The 22,655-nt window shown below is 38.0% G+C and overlaps 1 protein-coding gene across 4 annotated transcripts in view; it reads right to left on the bottom strand.

The window, feature by feature from the left end:
- MAPK8 (mitogen-activated protein kinase 8) overlaps window positions 1-21,250 on the bottom strand; it is a 98,080-nt gene extending 76,830 nt beyond the window's left edge. For 2 of the 4 annotated variants that reach the window (XM_045040293.1, XM_023240655.2), the window contains exon 1: window positions 21,099-21,250. The gene's annotated coding sequence lies outside the window, so the exon portion shown is untranslated. Of the gene's footprint in view, window positions 1-19,571; window positions 19,726-21,098 lie in introns of all 4 variants that reach the window. The other 2 variants (XM_023240656.2, XM_023240657.2) reach the window with 2 other exon arrangements.
- Between the last annotated feature and the right edge of the window lie 1,405 nt (window positions 21,251-22,655).

Genomic DNA, 22,655 nt, shown 5'->3' with positions numbered 1-22,655 from the left:
TTCATAACAAATACTATTTTTCTTCTGGAAAATAGTTATTTTTCACAAAAACATTATTCATGTTAAAAAGAAAGCTATTCATGTTAACTTGTAATTGGTTTATCATTTTGTAAATAAACAAACTTCTTAAAGTTAATTTTAGTTTCTAATAAGGTAAATTTTGATACCTATAGTTCATATAAAGGAAATCTCTTTGAGATCCTCAATCATTTTTAAGAACATAAAGACATAAAGACATTTCAAGACTAAATAATTGGGAGAATCACAGCTTTAGGAGTAGTGGCCCCATTGAATTAGTGTTCCTTTGTGATGCCAAAGAGCCCAGGTGAAACTTTTTCATTACAAAATCAATTTTTTATAATAAATACACTGCTTTCTTGTAGTGTCAATCTGGGTAATGCATGTCTTTAAAAAGAGTTTTTCCATTCCATCTAAGTTGTTTATTAGTATATATTGTTGATAATATTCCCTTTGTCTGCAGGATATGTTGTCATGTCCCTCTTTTACTTTAGATATTGGTAATTTGAGGCCTTTCTCTTTTTATAGTAACCAGTCTGGCTCCAGATAACAATTTTAATAATTTTTCCCCCAAATTATTAATTATATAAATCTTAGCCCTCAAATACTTGACACAGATGGGGTTTTTGGTGATGGCCCAGTGAGTCCTAAGACACTATGACAATAACAATATACTAAAATATTCCAACATTCAGAAGATCTGCAGACCTGACTGAACCCATATTTTCCAAATAATCAATGCACTGGCAAAAGATTCATTTGAATGCCAGACAGACCAATGGATTTTTATATAATATGAAAAATTGATTTATGTGGTTTCAGATTTCACACTGTAGTTAAATTGTCAAATTCTGATGAGGTATAAAAGAGGAATATTCGAATAACCTGTATGATCAGATGGGAGGCTCATACTGGCACTTCTGCTGTATACTGAAAAATAATGGTTGTCTCAATGTAAGGCACCTGTGCAACTACTTGAGTTGTGAGTACTTTTTCAGGAATACCATTTTTACTTGAAAGAATGACTGACAATTATTAATTTGGAATAGGGTATCTGGAAGACATTTTCTTGAAAATGAACAAAGTCAGTCAATTACTTCAAGGAAAACAAATGACAGCATTTACTGCCAATGATAAAATTCAAGGTTTCAAGCGAAAATTAAAACTCTGGAAAATTTAAACCTGTCCCTGTGAGTCTTGGCAGCTTCCTAAGATATTTCTGATAAAATAAGCAGTCATGTGAACAAATGATTTCTTGATATCCTATAACGCAGCAGCTCTTAAATTTTTTGGTCTCAGGACCCCATATGCTCTTTAAAATTACTGAAGATCCCAAGGGTGCCTAGGTGGCTCAGTGGGTTAAGCGTCCGACTTCAGCTCAGGTCATGATCTCACAGTTCATGAGTTCGAGCCCCACATCGAGCTCTGTGCTGACATCCCAGAGCCTGAAGCCTGCTTCGGATTTTGTGTCTCCCTTTCTCTCTGCCCCTCCCCCGCTGGTACTCTATCTCTCTCTCTCAAAAATAAACATTTAAAAAAAATATTGAAGATCCCAGACAACTTTTATTTATAATTTATATTGGTTATAGCTATTAATATGTACATTTGATGCTAAAACTGAACATTTAAAAACTTTAAAGCTTACTTAAATATAATAATAAAACTTACTACATGTTAACGTAACTAGCATTTTGGTGGAAAACAGTTTTTCTTTTAAACACTATTGAGAAGACTGCCTCTGTTTTACATTTTTACAAATTCCTTTCTTTTTGGCTTAATTTCGGACAGCTGGATTCTCTTATGTGCTTCTGCACTCACTCTGTTGCCACATCACAGGTCTGGTCACGTGGCCTCTGGAAAACTTGAGAACAAGCATGAAAAAGGCAAATAACAACTTAGTATTATTTTTTTTAATGTTTATTTATTTTTGAGAGAGAACACAATTGGGAGAGGGGCAGAGAGATGGGACTGAGGAATCTAAGCAGTCTCCATGCTGACAGCAGAGAGCCCAGTACGGGGCTGGAACTCACGAACCCTGAGATCATGTCCTAAGCTGAAGTTGGACACTTAACTGAATGAGCCACCTAGGCACCCCACAACTTATTATTATTATTATTATTATTATTACTATTATTATCATTATTATAAAAAGTTTCACTTCATGGAACCCTTGAAACCCCTTCCTATATTTTCTGTCAAAGAAATATTAATATTAACATAAAAGATGTTAATAAACCTTAGCAGACTAAGGTACGAAAACCAATATTACAAATTTTCTTTTATTTTATAAAAGTTCTTACTCCATTAAGGACACATTTCTTTTAGAGAAAAATCTATTTTTTCAGGCTTTATTCCTAATCAGATCAAAGCACTTATCACCATGATAGTTCCCAATTGATACATGTTAACACTATTCTTGGATCCCTTATAAACATATACCTGATGTGTGAGCTCATGTATATAAATAATGATCTCTCTCACACATACACAAAATATATGGAAAGAAATATACCAAAATATTATATTATATATATTATATATATATATAATATAGCAAGATTATGAGCAGTTTTGATCTTTTTATCTTTACTTTCCCCAGTATTCTGTATGTATTTGCATTGAATTTTTAAAAAGTAAACAAAAGGGCACCTGGGTGGCTCAAGTTGGTTAAGCATCCAACTCTTGATACCGGCTCAGGTCATGATCTCACAGTGGTGGGACTGAGTCCCACGTCTGGCTCTGCACTGAGCGGGGAGCCTGCTCAGGATTCTCTCTCTCCCTCTGCCCTTCCCCTGCTTGTGCTCTCTCTCTCTCAAAATAAATAAAAATAAACTTAAAAAAAAATAAACAAATGCCTACTCTTTTCCTCTCATTAGCACTGGATAACATTCTTTCCAAAAGGGGTGCTTCCTAACCTTAGGGAACTAGCAGGCCTTAGTAACTGCAGGGAGGCACAGAAAGAGGAGAAAATTAAAGAGAAAATGGGATGCAGTGGATCCCTTGTTAACATAGCAAAGAACTGAAACTTAGAATTCTAAGAATCTCAGATTTCCAGTAAGATGTCCTCATAAAATAATAATCCTTTCTATATATACAGTACCGGCCAAACTATGTACACCAATAAACTTGTTACAAATATTCAGCTCTCCATACCTTATGAAGTGTTTTTACTTACTCTCCTTTGATCTTACATCATCACAGAATATAGTACTTCAAAATTCATACTCTAAATGGATTTAGCAAACTTTTTTTTTTTTTTAAGGAGAATGCAATGTTTTTAGAGATTATCTCTATTAAAGAAAATGTCTTTTGGCCAAAAAGAATTGCAGCAAAGGGCCAATAGTACAAAGCAATGAAATACAAGGCTCTGAATTCTTTCAATTAGGGATCTCAAAACTCTACTGCTTATATAACTGGTGCCTACAATGCCACACCAAGTCATTACAGTAATATGAGTGCCACCCACCACACCATAATTAACAGGAAGAGAAAGGGAGAATGTGATGCAAAATCACAACTCATCCACGTAACTATCACAGGAGAGGCCCCACAGAGCAGTGATTAAAACTCAGACTCTAAACAGATTATCTGGATTCAGATTCTGGCCCCACCACTCTGGGCAATTTACTTAACTTTACCTGCCTCAGTTTCCCCATCTATAAAATGGAAGACAGGGTAGAATAATAACATCTACCTAAAAGGTTGTTAGAAGGATTAAATGGGTTAATTGTGAAGTGCTAGCAGACAGTAAATATTTGGTGAAAAAAAAAAAAATAGCAAAAACCTTGAAGTTAAAGTTCAAACACTTCAACTATAAATGATGAAACAATTCTAGAGATGCAGAAAAGCCAAATCAAGTAATTCAGAAAATTGCATACTCAATTTTCTACCTTCTTAAGAAAGTGTGTTCAATTATCTCTTAACATAGCAGGAGCTCAAACTGCTAAAGTTCAAGTCACTTTCAGTGACTTATAGAAGAGTTTGGCTATATGTAAAGTATCATTACGCCTATACATACTGAACAAGAAAATGTTCTGTTTTTTAAAAAATTTTTAAATGTTTTATTTATTTTTGAGAGAGAGAGAGAGAGAGAGAGAGAGAGAGAGAGAGAGAAAGAAAGCTGGTGAGGGGCAGAGAGAGAAGGAGACACAGAGTCTGAAGCAGGCTCCAGGCTCTGAGCTGTCAGCCGAGCCCAACACGGGGCTGGAACTCACAAACTGAAAGACGGTGACCTAAGCCGAAGTCGGACGCTTAACCGGCTGGCTGAGCCACCCAGGCACCCCTGTTCTGTTTTTGAAACAAGGAAGAATTCAACAAATACAGGAATGGACAGGATACCTCAGTTGCTCTGTAGCCTACCAAAGAAAAACAAAAGGGCTGATCCTTTGTGGCAGACCTGTTCCAAGTTTAAATGAAAGAAGTAAGCAACCATGTAAAATTAAGGCTAAAACCAATTTCCTAAGGAATGGAGTGTTCCAGGCTGAGGCAGGGTAAGTACAAGTTGAAACGCAGACATCTCGTTCTGCACGAAGCACTCAATGACCAACCAGGTCAGATCAAAACGATAGGGCATTCACTTCAAGAAATTCCCACTGGCCAAATCTGGAACAATGTGAGCATCAAAAAGAATAATGACACTTAAAGCAAGCAGAAGGAAAAACAAAAAACAAAAAACTAGAGCAGAAATCAATACAACTAAGAACAAAGAAAACAAATCAACAAAAACAAAAACTGGTTTTTTGAACATATAAAGAAAATCTAGCCAAACTAAGCAAGAAAAAAGAGAGAGAAAGAAGACAAAAATTAGTAATATAAAAAAGGAAAGAGGGGTCATCACTACTGATTTCAAGTATACTAAAAGGATAGTGAAAGAATACTATGAAAAATTCTATACTCACAAATGTGATAACTGAGATGAAATGGACCAATTCTGTGAAAGATACAACCCACCAAAATTCACACAGAAACACATAATCTGAATAGGAGTACATTAATTAAAGAAACTGAATCAATATTAATTAACCTTCCCAAACTGTCAGCACCAAGTCTAATTGGTTTCACTGATGAATTCTACCAAACATTGGGGGGGGGGGGGGATGATACAAATTATTAATTCTCTACAATGTCTTCCAGAAAACAGAAGCAAGGAAACATTCCCTACTTCACTGTATGAGGGCAGCATTATCCTAATAATCAGACAAAAACATTACAGGAAAGGAAAACTACAGAGCAATATTCTTTATGAACACAGATATAAAAATCCTCAATAAAATATTAGCAATGGAATCCAACAATATATAAAAAAAATTCTACACCACAACCAAGAAGTATTTATTTCAGGTATGTAAGGCTGGTTCTAAAATCTATTAATGTAACCTACCACATTAACAGGCTAAAGAAGAAAAATCATATGGTCCTATCACTGGAAAAGAAAAAGCATTTGACAAAATCTAACACATATTCATGATAAAAACTCTCAGCAAACTAGGAATAGAGAGAATTTTCCTCAATTTGATAAAGAAATCTAACAAAACAAAACTCTGTAATTAATATCATACTTAATGGTGAGAAACCGGATACTTTCCCTCTAAGTTCAGGAACAAGACAAGAATGTCCCCTCTCACCACTCCTATTCAGTATCATACCAGAAATTCTAGCTATTGCAGCAAGACAACAAAAGAAAATAAAAGGTATGGGGTGCCTGGGTGGCTCAGTCGGTTAAGTGTCTGACTTAGGCTCAGGTCATGATCTCATGGTCTGTGGGTTCCAGCCACAGCTCGAGCTGTCTGTGCTGAAAGTTCAGGGCCTGGAGTTTGCTCCGAATTCTGTGTCTCCCTTTCTCTCTGCCTATCCCCAGCTTGTGCTCTCTCTCAATACTGAACAAACTTTTAAAAAATTATTAAAAATTAAAGAAAAGAAAAGAAAAAGTATATAGATTATGAAAGAAAAATAAAACTGTTTTTGTATGTACATGTGATTATATATGTAGTAATTCCTAAAGAATACACAAAAAGCTCCTGGTTGATAAAGTTGTTTCCTTTTGGGTATGGGTTAATAATTCTGATATTGCTCTGCATACATACATACTGGAATTAAACAATTAAGTAAATGAATCCTATATGGTAGGAGGTAGGTTTCTCAGTATGGAAGGAAATTTACTGTCACTAAGGGGAGAATGCCAAAAAGATCCATGTGGTAATGGATTAGAGTTGAAGACAGTAAGAACTCATGTTTAGCTTAATATAGACACAGATGGTTACATAAAATATTTATAGATATGTGTATAGACACATATTTATATACGTGTATGTTAATATACGTACACATTCATTTCTTTGCTGAATGCTGAGAGCACCTAAAAGAAATTAGATCCTAGTAGCGATAAGCACACCTAGCACCCAAATCTTGGTTTCTAATTTTCCAACAACATTCTCTAATGAAAGGAAATAGAGCTCCTTGGAGAAGTGGTTGATTCTAGGATTAGAGCAGAAAATATGTAAGATGGGCTGGAACCACCTTGTACTGACAGAAACTAAAGAAGGCCTCAAAAAACAAACAACTACAACAAAAAACAACCCACTCTGATGGAGGTATGTCAAAGTCACACAGGAGCCAACTGGAAGACCAACTGGAAGGCCAAAGCTGGAACAATTTGAGCAAGAAAATAATGTAGTGTTATTGGGTTACAACCTAAAGTATGAAATAAATAATCATGAATCTATATTGATACAAAGTCCTGAATTAGTAAACAGAGAAAAGAGTCAAATCTCTCATGTGAAAGATTTCAACTAATTTATGTATTCCACTCTTAAGGAGGCAAAACATACCTCTTCACTCTTTAAGTATAGCTGCACATAGTGACTTCTTCCAAATACTACAATGGGGGAGGGGGGGTGAGTGGAGTCACTTTATACCAGAGAAATCTTACAAACATTATCTCAGCCAGGTGCTAAAGGCCAACATCAACAGTTACAAATTATGTTAATAGTATGTACCCTTGATATGACGTAATGAAAATGGCACTTTACCCCTATGATCTGCTTCCCCTAAACCCACAATCCCAGTCTAAAAATGAGAAAAACATCAGACAAATTCCAACAGAGGGGAATCTACAAAACACCTGACCAGTGCTCCTCAAAACTGTCAAGGCCTTCAAAAACGTTGAAGGAATGTCTGAGTACCCAATGGCAAGAAGATTCTAAGGGGACATGACAAATAAATGGAATGTGGTATCCTAGATGGGATACCTGGAACAGAAAAAGGACATTAGGTAAAAACTAAGGAAAGCTGAATAAACTATGGACTTCAGTTAGTAATAATATATTGACATTAGTTTATTAATTATCATAAATGTACCATATTAATGTAGGAGGATGTTGTTAATAGGAGAAATTGGGTGAGGGTATATGGGAAATCTCTGTAATATGTTCTCATTTTTTCTGTAAATCTAAAATTTCTAGAAAAATAAACTTTCTAAAAAAAAGAATAGTGACTGAAATGATTATAAAATACTAACCCCCACCCCCACAAATTTCTGTAATACTGAACGAGAGAAAGAAAGAGGTAAATAAAGTTGTTTGCCACCATCGGAGATAACTAGTAACTAATTTTCAGAGTAGACATCAAGTTCAGAATTCAGAATTCAAGGAGTTTTCAGAGTTAAAAGATTGATAGATATATCAAAGGAAAATAAACATTTACCTCATCTTTTTAGGAAAAAACTGTGGTTCAATCCTAGTTGACAAGGGAAAAGTCTTTTTAATGGAGGACAGCTGGCTAACAGATCCAGAATAGAAACATTTTGTGAGCCGAAATCAAATAACTGATTTAAAAATTTTTAATGTTTATTTATTTTAGAGAGAGAAACAGAGAGCACAAGTGGGGGCAGAGAGGGAGACACAGAATCCGAAGCAGGCTCCAGGCTCCAAGCTGTCAGCACAAAGCCCCGACACAGTGCTCAAAGTCACAAACCTCGAGATCATGACCTGAGCCAAAGTCAGACAACCTACTGAGCCACCCAGGCGCCCCTGAAATAACTGATTTAGACAACGAAAGGCTTTAAAAACATCAAGCAAAAAGCTTCTGGGAGACAGAATTTTCTCAGTGAACCAAACTACTGCCTCACTGATCAGCTGCTAATTGCAAAGGGGGAAAAAACATCTTTATAATGGATAGATCTATAAAATACCACTTTAACCAAATGATCACACTTTAGGCATACAAAACCCGGTGTTATATGCCTTATATTATGAATGAATACAATGTACACAAGAGCATCTAAGCCAAAAAATCTAAATATAATCCAGCATTTAGACCCAAGCTTCTATTTTTAGGAAACACAGTGGCTGCAGATACAAATTAAATACCACAAGGAAACAATCAGACAAATTCAGAATGTGAAACATTCTGTAAGACAACTGGCCTGATCTCTTCCAGAAGCCAGGACCATGGGGAGAGCAAGTGGAGGTAGGACAAATGTAGTACAGTAGTCTCCCCTTATCTGAGGTTTTGCTTTCCATGATTTCAACCACTGGTCCAAAAGCAGATGATGCTCCTTCTGACTCACCATCAGAAGATCAATAGCAGCCTAACACTACATCACAGTGCCTACATCATTCACCTCATGATGAAGTGAATGAATCACACAAGCATTGGATCATCATCACAAGACGGGTGTACAGTACAATAAGATATATAGGGAGGGACAATTTTCACATAGCCTTTATTATAATACATAGTTATGAACTATTTTATTATTATTGTTATTAATCTCTTGCTGGGCCTAATTTACAAATTAAGCTTTATTACAGATATATATGTATAGGAAAAAATAGGGTTCGGTACTACCTGCAGTTTCAGGCATCCATTGGGGGTCTTGGAATGTATACTCCACAGAGCGGGGTGGGGGGTGGGAAGGGCACGGATTAAAAGTGTCTAAGGCAACAACAAATGTAACACATGAACTTTGATTGAATCCTGGTTTGAGAAACCTACCTACAAAATGGACAACAGAAGAAACTTGGATACAGAATAAAAATTACGGTGTTTGGTGTTTTGGGGTTTGTTTTTTGTTTTTGTTTTTAAGAGAGCAAGGAGGGGCAGAGGGAGAGTGAGAGAATCTTAAGGAGGCTCCATGCCCAGGGAAGAACTGCAGGATGCAGGGTTCCATCTCACCACTGTGAAATCATGACCTGAGCCGAAATCAAAAGTCAGACACTCAACCAACGGAGCCACACAGGCGCCCTAAGTATGGAATTTTCAGAGTGACAAATATGTTCTAAAATTAGGCTGTGGTGATGGCAGCATTATTCCATGAATACCAAGAAGAATTTTTTTTAATTTGTATATCTGAAATAGGTGAATTGTAATGGCGTATAAATTAAATCTCAATGAAGTTGTTAAAAAATTCTTAGCCCCTTATTACTTGTGATATTACTCTGTGATATTTTCTATTCTGTTTCATTTAAAACCACGACATTAGTTGTGACCTCCTAAATTCATTCTCCACTAATGGGTCATGACTGGCAACTTGAAATACACTGCCATAGAGTCCTCTAACAGTAGAACTGATGCCCACATCTCCTATTATCAGGACCAATCTCATTCATGCTTCATGTCCCAGAAAAAGTCCAACTCTTCCTGGTCATCTTCTCTGAGTTCTTAACTGCCACATCCTCCATGTACATGTACAATGGAAGTGGTGTACATCCTCCATTTTACCGAATCCGTCATCTCTCCTCAGCCCTTCACTGGGCTGAAATTCCTAGTTTGTGACAAACTTAGCTGATTATACGTTTACCATTCCTTATTATCATCTACCCTCCTTCCAGTTCTTCTCCACTGATTAAGGATGTTTGCAACTCGTTCACAGTATCCTTACTGCCGTCACCACCTACTGACCACCATTCATGCAGACTGACTAACCCCTTTAATACCTCAGCCTCTTTAATTCATTGGCGTCCTCATTTCCACAGACTTTTCATTCAATCCCACTTTAGCAGTCCATTTTCCAAAGCATCCTGGGTATTATCATTGCCAGAAACGATTATACCTGTTAAATCTCTATTTCAAGCATCCCACTCTGACCAACACACTCAATCCTTCTAGTTCATTACTTTATCCAATCCCACCCACCCCCAACAATTCTAATTGAAATTTCCAATACATTAATGCTACCACTTCCTTACTATCCATTCTGATTTCACCTCCTTTTCTTGTCCAGTTACGAGTTCACAATTCATCACCACTCCTGTAAGCACTCCCTTTAAAAAGCCCTTATTTTCCTTGTCCCTTCCTTTTTCCTTATTTTATAGTGACCTAGTTTTATGTGTCACTTTGGTTGTGCGGCATTCCTGTTATTCAAACACAAATCTAAGTGTTGCTATGACGATATTTTGCAGATGCTGCTAACATCCAGAGTCAGTTGACTGTAGGTAAAGGAGATTATCCTCAGTAATGTGGGTGAGCCTCATCCAATCCGATGAAATGTCTTAAGGGACAAACTGAGGTTTTCCTGAGAAAGAGGAAATTCTACTTCAGGTCTGTAGCATCAACTCTTGCCCAAGAGTTTTCTGCCAGCCTGCCCTACAGATTTCCAACCTGCCAGCCTCCAACTGTGTAAGCAAATTCCTTGAAATTTCTTTATATATAAATATCTGCTACTGATGCTCTCTCTTTAGAAATCTGATACACCTAGCAAAACCTCACCCCAGAAGTTGATCTGCCTATCCGTGTTTGTATCTAACCAGTTAAATAATGCCAGCGGGGGGGGGGGGGGGGGGGGGGGGGGAATCACAAAACCAGGCTGACTAATATCACTTTAAATTCAAGATTTCAAACCTTAAAAGAATAATTAATCAATACTTCCTGGCAAACTGCTTAAAACTTCCCAAACTCCCTTCCCCCTCTTGCCCATACCAAACTCATACTTCACTGAGAAAACTGAAACCAGGACAGAAGATAAAGGCTGAACACAAGAAGGATAAGCTTTCATCTTCTAACCACCAAACTTCCTTACAAGGGCACACAATTTTTCTGGATTTCCTCCTCTTTGATGGAAGACCTCTGTCTAACAAAGACCAATCTCTCTACTCATGCTCTCCATTCCTTTTCCTGTATATTCTCTTTTTCATTCACTAAACCCTATATTTTACTTTATCTACCCATTCACTCTTCTGTTTCAATTCATGGCTAATCTTTAAGTTTTCTACATATACTATACCTGCATTTGCTCATTTCTCATTTACTCTTAAAAAAACTTTTCATTCAATGTATTTTGACTGATTTCAATTTGGTTTCTTTCTCTTCACTTCAATAAAACTCATCAACGTCACCAGCAATTTCCCACATAATCTTTCTGTGCCTGCTTCCTCATCTATAAAATGGGAAAAACACTGAACAGTCTACCTCATAGGGCTGTTGTGTGATGTTTAAACACTTTAACATAGGTAAAGCACTAGAACAGTGCTTGGTATATGATAAGTATTGAATAAGTATTAGCTATTATTAGAACATTCTGGATTTTTGTTTTCCCTTGGTTTTGATTATTTATTTCTATCTGCTTATTCAACAGTGTGTGAGTCCTGGAGGAGTAAATCACCTCAGATTTTTGTGGGGCAGGGAGAGGTGGAAAGATACAAACCCAACTATGAAATCTCCATTAAACAATTAAATTGAATTGATATCTTCAACCACGACATAATTTCACAAGGATGAGATACCTCAAGCCCAATAGTCAAATCAAACCCACTCCTTCCACTCATTCCTCCACCTCCATGCTTTCCAGTCTTGCAGATTTTTGCCAGCATCATTTTTCTAAGTCTAAGTCCTTCCTCTCCACATTCATTTGCTGCTCACTTCTATATAGCTTGACTCTCCACTTTGATTATATGTTTCCAGACAGCAGACTAAGTTATACTTCCAGAAACTGCCTCTGGGTGCTATGTACCCAGAAAACTATCTATAAGTATTACCAAATAAGAGACAAAAAAGTTATTTACTAATTCTGCATTCACTGTGAAATGATGACTAGCTTGTCTACTTGACATTTTGGAAACCATGATTCAAGTCTATTTAATGTTAATGTTAAAAAACTACACATTGCCCTAATTACTCTCATAATCCCTCCTGAATTGCACTACTCACATCCTTTAAATACTCAACAAGTATACAGATATTTTGATCTTTGTTTTATACACTGTGGAAGAAAACTATGTTTAAAAATCACTAAAAGCTGGGAGAGGGGAGGTAAACCTGGAGAAAGTGAAAAAGGATACATGGTTTATACCTGATAATAAAAATTTCAACTACAGAATTACTACAAATTACAAGTTTTAAAAGGGAGTTTAACATACAAATTATTATTAAATATACAAATTATTAATTAATGAGCAAAATAAACAGCTTTCTTATATATACAATCAGGTAGAAGATAAAATGAAAGATGCCATTTCTAACAGAGAAAAGAAAGAAAAAAAAATTAATAGCAAAAAACCTAAAAATGCTATTAGGAACCCAAAAAGGGACTTGAAGAAATGAAAAGATTAAGGTTTTCCATATTCTTGGATAGAGAGACATGACACTTTCATAAAGCTGCCAATAAATATGAAGAAAACCCTAAACACAAAGTGAATCTATGTGATAGAAGTTAAGGTGGGAGGGGTGGTGCACAAGAAGAGATATTAACTTGAAAAGAGCATAAGAAAACTTTCTGGGTAATGGTAATGTTCCAGATCTCGATCTGGGTGTTGCACAGAATATATACATAGGCAAAATTCATTGAGCTATACACATTTAAGGACTGTGCATCTTACTACAAATTTTACCTTCATAAAATAAAAAAATCAAGTCATCCCAACAGAAGTGGTAACTAAACTAAATGGACTGATTGCAAAATTTCATATAAACAAGATGGAAGTCAGAAAAGATTTTGAAGAAGAAAGGGAATTAGCCCTAACAGAAAACACAGCATAAAATACAAGAATTAAAACAGGATGGTTTGGTTCCCAAATGGGCAGATAGGTCAGTGGACCAGAAATGGTCCCAAATACATATGGAAATCCAGTAAATTATAAAGGTGGCATTTCAAATCTGTAAGACAAAAACTGTTATTCAATAAATCATGTTGGGACAACTGGATGGTTATGTGGTTAACAGAAATAAGGTTGGACCTATATATCAGACCTTACTCCAGAATAAATACCAAATAAGTAAAAGAATTAAAAGTACAAAAAAAGAGAGTGAGAAAAGAACAAAGAAACCATAAAAGTTCTAGAAAAATAACATTTGAGAATTCTTGCATAGTCTTTAGCTTAGCAAAAGACTTTCTAACCATAACATGCAATTTAGAAGTCAGTAAAGATTGGTAAGCATTTTAACTATTGGGGAAATAAATTCAGAATGATAAAATCACCATAAAGAAACCAAAAAGTGAAGAGCAAATTAGGAAAAATATTTCCAAAAATTAGCATAGAGCTATTTTCCCTAATATAAAAATAAATTCTACAAATCTAAAAAGATGAGTAACAAAGTGATATAAAAATAGGCAAGGATATGGACAGTTCACAATAAAAAAACTATAAATAGCCCTTAAAAGTAAAAATATGTTTAATGTCTCTCATAATGGCAGGGCTGGTGAAACGCAAGTTGGAACAACTTCTACAAATGTTATTTTGGCAATGTCTGTCAAATTTAGAAAGGCACATACATTCTGATCTAGCAATTCCACTTCTGGATATGTATCCTACACATTTCTATGCAAGTGTTAAATGATGTATATTTAAGGTAATCCACTTGACCATGGCTTTTGACAGCAAAAGAACAACCTAAAACAACCTAGATGTACATCAAAAAAGGGGCTAGTTAAATCAATGTTACAGCTGTAAAATGGTGTTATGATCTGAATTTGTGTCCCCTTTGGAACTTTGGGAGGTAATTAGTACTGTAAGAGCTTGTGAAAATAGGACCTCAATGATGGGATCACTATGCTAAAAACAGGAAGAGAAAGCAGACACTCCCTCTCTCCAAGTGAGGACACAATGAGGTGACATCTGCAAGCCAGGAAGAGTCCTCACCAGAAACCAAATCTCTGAACACCTTGATCTTGCACTTCCCAGCCTCTAGAACTAGAATGCCTATTGTTTAAGCCACCCAGTCTATGATATTTTGTTATAGCTGTCCCAGCTAAGACAAATGGCACACTGTGAAGGTATTTAAAAAAATAAACTTGGTATCTACATAGGAAATCATCTCTAAACTATATTGTTAAGTTAAAAATAAAAGATAAAGGATACTGTGCAAAGTATGCAACAACTCAATGAATAAGGAGGTGAAGTCAGAGGACATACATTACATATGTAAGACACACAATTCCTCATTGGCAATTCTGAAATCTGTCAAGCTCAGAAAAATAAGTTTTTTATAAGCTTAGTACAAAACTACTTGGTGTCAAAATCTGACAAAAATTTCCATAAGACTTATAATCTTTATTTATCTTTAGTGTACTATTTACGCTTTTGAACAGAAATATTAACATTTAATTACAGGATGCTACACACTTCCCCCCCTCCACTAGGGATTTTGAATGAAATGGTCGATGCACTATATTACCTTTCTGCAGCAACCTCCCCCCCCCCCCAAAAAAAACCCAAAAAACAACTAATTCTGAAATGCATCTGGATCCAGGGTTTTGGACAAGTAATTGTGTATTTACTTGCACATACATTAACTTCTTTACAGGGATTCACAGGAAACTTAACACTGTTTCCATGTGGAGGAAGAGAATGGGAAGGATATTTTTTACTATATCTTTCTCAATCTTTGGAATTCTGAATCAAAATGAATAAGTTACTTAGTCAAAATATAAATAAAATTACTAAAACTTTTTTAATTCTCAGCCAGATGCTTTGGTTTTTGTTTTGACTAAAAAGTAACCCTTTCTTAAGTCACAGAGAAATCTATACAGTGATGGCTTTCCTTTATTTCACTTTTGGTTGACCCTTATGGCAGCTGCGATTCACTCTGTAAAGAGCAAGTCAGAGAAGGGTGAGTATCCATTCCCAGTAACAGCTTTTAGAAAACAGCAAGTTCCTGATGTGTTAATGTCTCATGCCAAGCAAAGGCGGTGTGCTTGGCTCTTTTCTTTCCTAGTGACCCTAAAAATATGTTGGGGCTTGAGCCCCTCAGCAACAGGAAGCAGTGAAACCCATACTTCTGAGAAAAATTTAAGAAAAATGCTCCTAGCGTAAATCTAGCTTTAAGTCTTCAGAGCTTCAATACTGCAGAGTTTGAGGATTCTGGTTAATATGTGAATAGCATCTTTTCTATCTGCTTTTCATATACTTCTTCTAATATCCTATTGTGCTCCAAAATGCATTTGAGAGGACTATAAAGTTTGTCTTTTCTCATGATTTACATTTTGACTTATCTGTACCATGTCACAACTTTAACCAGAAATTAGGAAAGAAGACATCTTGCTTTTTGCGGTTTATCTAGTGAGTATATTTTACTTTATTTTTTTAATAAAGTTTATTTATTTTGAGAGAGAGAGAGAAAGAAAGCATGTGGGGGAGGGGCAGGGGGGAGGAGAGAATCCCAAGCAGGCACCACAAAACTGTGAGATCATGACCTGTGCCCAAATCAAGAGTCAGACACAACCTACTGAGTCACCCAGGTGCCCCTAGTAAGTATATTTTAAAAGGCAAGGTAAGAGATGTATGGTTTGGAAGTCGCCAAATGCTCCACCATCCAGCACTCAGGCCTCAAGATGAAAGAAATTCCCAATGAAATGCCTAACAATATCTGGTTCCTTGAATTAGGACATAAATGTACTTATGTTTGTCCTTATTTCCCATCAAGTTATACTCACTGAAAGGAAAGACTAACTTCTACTTCCTGTTGGCCCCACATCACCTAATTCCTGGATTGGTGTAGATGGCTTCTCAATGAATACTGCCTATGTAAAACTAACATCATTTCATAGTTGCTGTCTTCAAGAAGGAGCAAGAAATTTGATGTACCAATATAACCACAGAAACACTACACAGAAAACAGAAAAACACAGGAAAAATATTTCCAGACGCCACTTATAATTTCCCTCGTTTTTCTAGAGACCTCTAGAAAATGCTTAATGAACTGTTGTGGTTACCCGGTCTCTGACAAATCTGCAATCTTCACAGAGTCAAAATTAAGATTAAAGATATAACAGTATTCCATTTGCTTCAAATACGGGTACATGATACAGCTATTCCCCGTTCCTGGATTGCCATTCTTTTAGAAATCTGTCAAAATCAACCTAGGAAAGCTTGGACAATTCTCTGCAGTGGTAAAGGTAAACACGGCAAAATAACTTTGTATCAGAGAATGTGGCAAATAATTTTCTTTTAATATCTGTTTCTGGAACGTTTCTAAATTTTAAAGCAGAGAGGATTACTGGTACAAATGTTAAATCATTTCAGTCAATTCAGATTAGATACTAAGACAATCCAATTTTAAACAAACCCCAAAGATGCAGCGGAAAACAACTGGCATTTTGGAGAATTCAAATGTTTACTGTACATGAAATTAGTTTTTAATTTACTTGGCATTTTGCATTCGTTCCAAGTTAAAAATCTTAAGTGTTAATAATAGCTAAAATTTCCTGAATGCTTTTATCTAGTATTCCAGGTACTATATTAGTGTCAAGCACTTCACATACAGTACCTTAAATTTTATAGCCCTATGAGATTATGTGCTATTATTACTCTCATTTGACAAATAATAAAACAAGCCCAAAGATGTTATATACCCTGAACTAACGTGGCCATATAATTAGATTTGGAGCATGAATGTGAACTCAGAGATGACCCTAAAGCCCATGTTAACAACCACTATTAAGTTTGGGCTCCTTAACTTTCTAAAGAATTGGCAGATTTTTAACCAAACCTGATGTATCAGGAGACAGGGTACCAGGAGACAGACATGTATTAACACCACATTAGCTATATTTATGATATAATCCACCACCCTGAAAAAGAATGGCGGCTAGTAAGTTTTCTTACATATTTGCATATAATTTAAAAAACAGATTTCAATGAAATTTAGCCGGTCCAGATATTCGGGGCAGGCTTTTGTTTGGGGAAAGCTCTCATAAATCTTTTAAAAGAACATAAATTCACTGTTTAGATATGCCTTTAGTCCCATGTCTGATCATAAGCTTCTTAAGGCTAATAAACTCTTCATTTTCACATCTTCCACTAACCCTCTGAGAGTAATGCAAGTCTCATTAGTAAGCACGGTGCTGTAAAATGAATAAAATCTATCATTCAAAAACTCTTAGGTTACTGTGAAGCTTTTTTCTAGAAGAATGGATATTACAGAAAATATGTGACTTAACAATTTTCTCTGCTTCTGAAAATTACAAAAGTCTAAGTTTCATTGCTGTTCTTGACACAGGATTCTGATTATCACCCAAGGACTCTTTTTGTCCTAGTATGTTTTCTGAAGAAAAACCTATCTGGTAACATTTCTATCAAAAAAGAGTTCCAACAGCTTCAGTTTATAGTTCTAAATCCAAAGAGGCTAAGCAACTTTTCTATGGCTCTAGAACTCAATGACAAAGTCCAGAAGACAGAACTGAGAAGTGAACCCAAGTTTGATTCCTGGACAGGTCTAGTTTCACCTACTGCCCTGAATGATAGGACAGCTCTTATTTCAATACTCCTGTCATCTTTTAGGTAGTAAAGTCTGTTGACTCAGAACTCGTTTCTGAAATCAGAGTTCAAGTTAATCTGCATAAGAGTAAGACAAATTTTCTAAATGTTCATGTAAGAGCTTATGACTAAGACAACAAGCATCACAGCTCACTGAAATAGGCAAATGATTCATACCTAGAGTTATGTGGCTATAATGACTTCCTTGCACTACATGAATCAGAAAGGCTACTATCTATACCATTGACTTGACCAGAGACCTCTAGAGAGCTGGCACTTTCATGTCAGACATTATTTGACACTTCTATATTTGCAACACAGCATCTAAACTACCTGGTCGATTCAAATGTGTCCAGATTCACTTCACAGACAAATCAGACTAACATGAACCAGACTTCCCATCCAAGTACTAACCAGGCCCGACCCTGCTTAGCTTCCGAGATCAGACGAGATCGGGCGCGTTCAGGGTGGTATGGCCGTAGACAACTTGAACCAGACTTCTATTCAACAACTTCTTCAACTGCCACTAGGATAATCACTTAAATAATTTCAAGTTGTTTCACTTGAGAATCTTCACAAGGTCATTTCCGTAATATTAGGCATTGAGTTAATATTCTAACATCATTAATTTGGGTGGAATTTATTCTTTAATTGCCTTCCCAAGCGGCCTTTCTCCCAGGATCTAAAGGAATTTAAAGGGTATAGTTTCCACCTGTTCTGGGACACTTAAGGAGACCCCTTTTCAGTGCTATCTCTTCCTTTTAACATAATTTAGAGTAGAATGAGGAATGACTACTAATGGGTACAGGGTTTATTCTTGGGGTGATGAAAATGTTCTGGAATTAGATAGTGACCAATGCAAAACTTTGTGAATACACTAAAAACCACTGATGCACACTCTAAACGGTAAGTCCTATGGTATGTGAATTGTATCTCAATAAAGCTGTGATTTTAAAAAACAAAAGAATTTCATAAACAAAACAAAATAAACTGGTTTGACATGTAACCTGACAGTGAGCTACTGCCAAAGGATTGTATCAGTAAACCTTACTGAAATCTGACATACTAGGCAAAGCAATGAAAGTTTGGGATCTCAAGATTTTCATTCCTTATCTTAATAAAGTGTCATTTCCTTTTTATTTGTACTCTACATTAGATATTAATGGGCTCACCTCAAATTCGCTCCTATCCAAAACAAATGCTAAAATTTATTAAGCAGTGAGTAGGAAAAACGATGTAACTTGGGATAAATCGGTATTATTTGGAGTTTTAGGCCCATATGCTTCACCAAGATAGAATTTTAAATTAAATATTTCTAAAAATGCTATTAGAAGTTAAACATTTCTTTTTTTTAATTTTTTTTTTAATGTGTATTTATTCTTGACAGAGAGAGCATGAGCGAGGGAGGGGCAGAGCAAGAGGGAGACACCAAATCTGAAGCAGGCTCTGAGATGTCAGCACAGAGCCCGACTCGAACTCACAAACTGTGAGATCACGACCTGGGCTGAAGTCAGATGCTTTAACCAACTGAGCCAACCAGGCGCTCCTAGAAATTAAACATTTCTAATAAAACTTTTAGGTAGCCTATTTCCCATATTCTAGCTTTTCTGCTTAGTCATCAGAAACTTCAAAAGCAATAGTCACCAAAAGACAAATGCAATCATTTTTAGACTCCTATTGAAACATCACTGTCTGTGCATGATACACATACTTAAAAAAAACATTTTAGACGAGGTTTTATTTTAGGATAGCAAATGGTTTAGAAGGGATAGAAAAAAAATGATACTGAAATTGATAAAGACTGGACTTTAAATCTTATTAACTGTAAAGAGCTTTTCATCAATCAGACTTTTATTGAACACTTACTATATTCCAGGCTAGGTGCTGGAGACACAGATGCAAGACAGGCCTGTCCTCAAGGAGGTCCCATTTTGATTTTTTGCTTGCTTTTGTCAGGCACAGCACTAAACATGTTCACTTAGAGCATCTGACCTCCTAGGTTAACCCACAGCAGGAAAATCTGAGATAGACATTACAAATGACTGTAAGACTGTAAGGCTGTTAAGACTAAAAAGTTAGATTTGGAAATAAATAAAGCTGTTGTACATTTAAACCAACTTCCTAACTCTACTTCCTAATACAACACTGCACGCTAAGTTCCAGATTGTACTACTAAAAAAAATAGTGAAATGACCGAGAGTATAACTAATACCTTTTTTAACACTCATCACTTACATAACTGTATCATTTAAAGGCATATCTATATTTCAAAGCATCCTCTTCCATTAAAAGATATTTCCCTTTACCTTCAAACTCCATCTGAGTACAGTACTGAACAGTTGCTGAATGAATGAATGAATGAATGAAATAAACAGATGTTCTAATTGTCAAGAAGGTACTTGCTGGATGCTTGTCTCCAAACACAATGGACTGACAGACCAGAATTCTACCGAAGACTACTGAATTTCAGAGGTAAAAATAGTAACCACTGAACACTGATACCATGTAGTCAACATGTTATTAAGTTCACAGTAAACATCTGATAGGGAACTCTCAGAAATAAAAATCAAAAGCGTTCATCGCAACACTCTAAACCGGACTTGATCCTACCATCTAAGGATTGGGAACACAAGGGCAAGACAAAGAGAGGAGAGGGTGGGGTGAAAAAGTCAAAAGGTCACCACCGACTGACCCTCAAGAGAAATGCCCGCTGACCACTGAAGCTCGCTCACAGCGTGATGGACACCTTCCACGCAAGTCGCGGGCCGGGCTCCCCCTCACAGCCCAGCGCTGAAAGCCACCCCAGCCTTTTTCGAAGCTGCTGCCTGTGTTCGCCCAGAGCCTTAGCACAAAGAAATCACCGAGAAACAAACCACGGACCCTGTGGGCGCCAGGAAGGCGTCCGGACCCGGCAACCGGAGGAGCGCTCTCATCTCCCCATCGCCGGGAGAGGCAGCCAGGGCGCGGCGGGCCGCCCAGGCGCCTCCGTCCGGACCTTCCTCGAAGTGTTTCAGAACTTGCCGCCCGCCGCTTCCCCCTCCCCCCCGCCACCTCCCCGCTCCATTTTCCCCTCCCGACGCGGATGCGGGACCCGTGCAAGGAGGGCGCGCGAGGACTGACGGGTGGAACTGAAGTGGCGGGCCGGGGGCTGACGGCCTGGGCGCGCCGGGTCTCGCAGCCCCACGCCCCCTGGCCGGCCCCAGCCTCCCCAGCCGCTATTGTTCCCGCGCCGCCCCCGCCCGCCGCGCGCCCCCAGCCGGCGCGCGCTCCCGCCCCCCACTCCCGGGAGGGGGTCAAGGCTGAGGAGAAGGCGGCGGCGGTGGCGGCGACACAATAACATAAACACGGCGGGGCCGCCGGCCGCCCCGGCCCTGCGGCACCCGCCGCACTCACCCCGCAACGCAGCGAACGGCGACAGGAAAGCCCGCCGGCGGGACTGGCGCCGTCCAGGCGCTCGCCACGGCCGTTACCCAGGGCTGCTCGCGGCTCTGCGTTCCCGGCCGCGTCGTCCGGCCTCGGCCGCTCCGCTGAGTAACAGGGACGCGGGCCGTCACCGCGCACGCCCGCCCACGTCATCGCGCAGGGCCCCACCCCCGCGCCTCGCACACGGCTCTTGGGGCGGGGCAGCCTCGGGGCCCGGATTGCGGGGGCGGGGCTCGAAGTCTGGGGCGGGGCTACTATAGGGGCCGGGAGGACTTGCGGAGGTCGCCTGGAGGCAGAGCTGCGGGGAGAGCTTTTGAGGGCCAAGTGTGAGGGGCGTGTCGGGGAATCGGAGGGGGCGGGGCCCTGCTCTTGGCACGTGGCGGCGTGTGGCCGGAACTCTAGGCTGCTGGCCGGGGGCGGTCCACCCGTGGGAGCCAGATCTGCTGGGGCTCGTTGCCTCAGGGTTTGAAAGCAGGGTGTGCTTAGACCAGACCCACGCGGGGAGGAGGCACCCGGATTCTGAGCACATACCCGCGAGACAAAATGTCCATTACATTGACCGACATTACGTTCCATTCTGGGGACGTGTGCCCGGGGCCCAGCAACCTACAAGAAGGAATTGTTCTTTTCAGCCTCCTTGGAAAAACCTGCCTCGTGTTTTCCCAAAATCCACCTCGTGCCAGATTCAATGCATTACCTGATTTATCTCTCACCCCAGAAGAGACAAATTGGGAAGCCCTTAAATATCCAACAATGGGTGGAAATGTGTCTAAATTACATACATCTTATGCAATGGAATATATTTTATCAATTTAAATGCCACGTGTTCAAGAAACTCAAGGATGCAGGAAAATGTTCCAATATATCATTAAGAGAAAGAAGGAGGTCTGCCTATATAATGATCCTACCTATATATTATGTGTACATAGAAAAACCTGAAAAGAAATCTGCCAAATTATTTTAACAGTAGTTTATCATTGGACTGTGGAATGAAAGGTGAATTGGTTCACTTTTATACTTGGGAATTTTTTTTCCATGGTTTCTAAATGGAACAGTTATGTTCATAATCAGAAAAAAAAGTACATTAATAATGAATATAAATATTTGTTGAATAAATGAGTGAATTCAGGTACACCATCTTCCCATGTCCTGGTGGGCTGGCCTGTTTCCAATGATTCTGAAATGAAAAATAAATGCGAGCAATCATTCATACATTCTCTTCCCATTTCCTTGCTTCCTTTTAGGCTTCTTTATTTCCTTCCTTCATATTTCCAGTAAATATGTATTTTATACCCATTCTGTGCCAGGCACTGTGCTAGCACTACAATGGAGCTTAAAGATGTAATGAACATAATAAGGAATTAATCATGGTAAACAAATGCAAAATGATCACTGCATTATAATATAAATTGATATGATATAAGGTATTATGAAACCAATTAATAGAATTAATAAGGCTAGGAAAGTCTTCCTTGAGGCACTGTCTCTTAAGCTAAGAGTAGATTTAACTGGGCAGAAAATATTTCA

This window comes from Felis catus, chromosome D2 (assembly GCF_018350175.1).
Source record: "Felis catus isolate Fca126 chromosome D2, F.catus_Fca126_mat1.0, whole genome shotgun sequence".
NCBI classification, from domain to species: domain Eukaryota; kingdom Metazoa; phylum Chordata; class Mammalia; order Carnivora; family Felidae; genus Felis; species Felis catus.
Note: the sequence above shows the minus strand (reverse complement) of the source record. Positions and strands in the feature narration are given on the sequence as shown.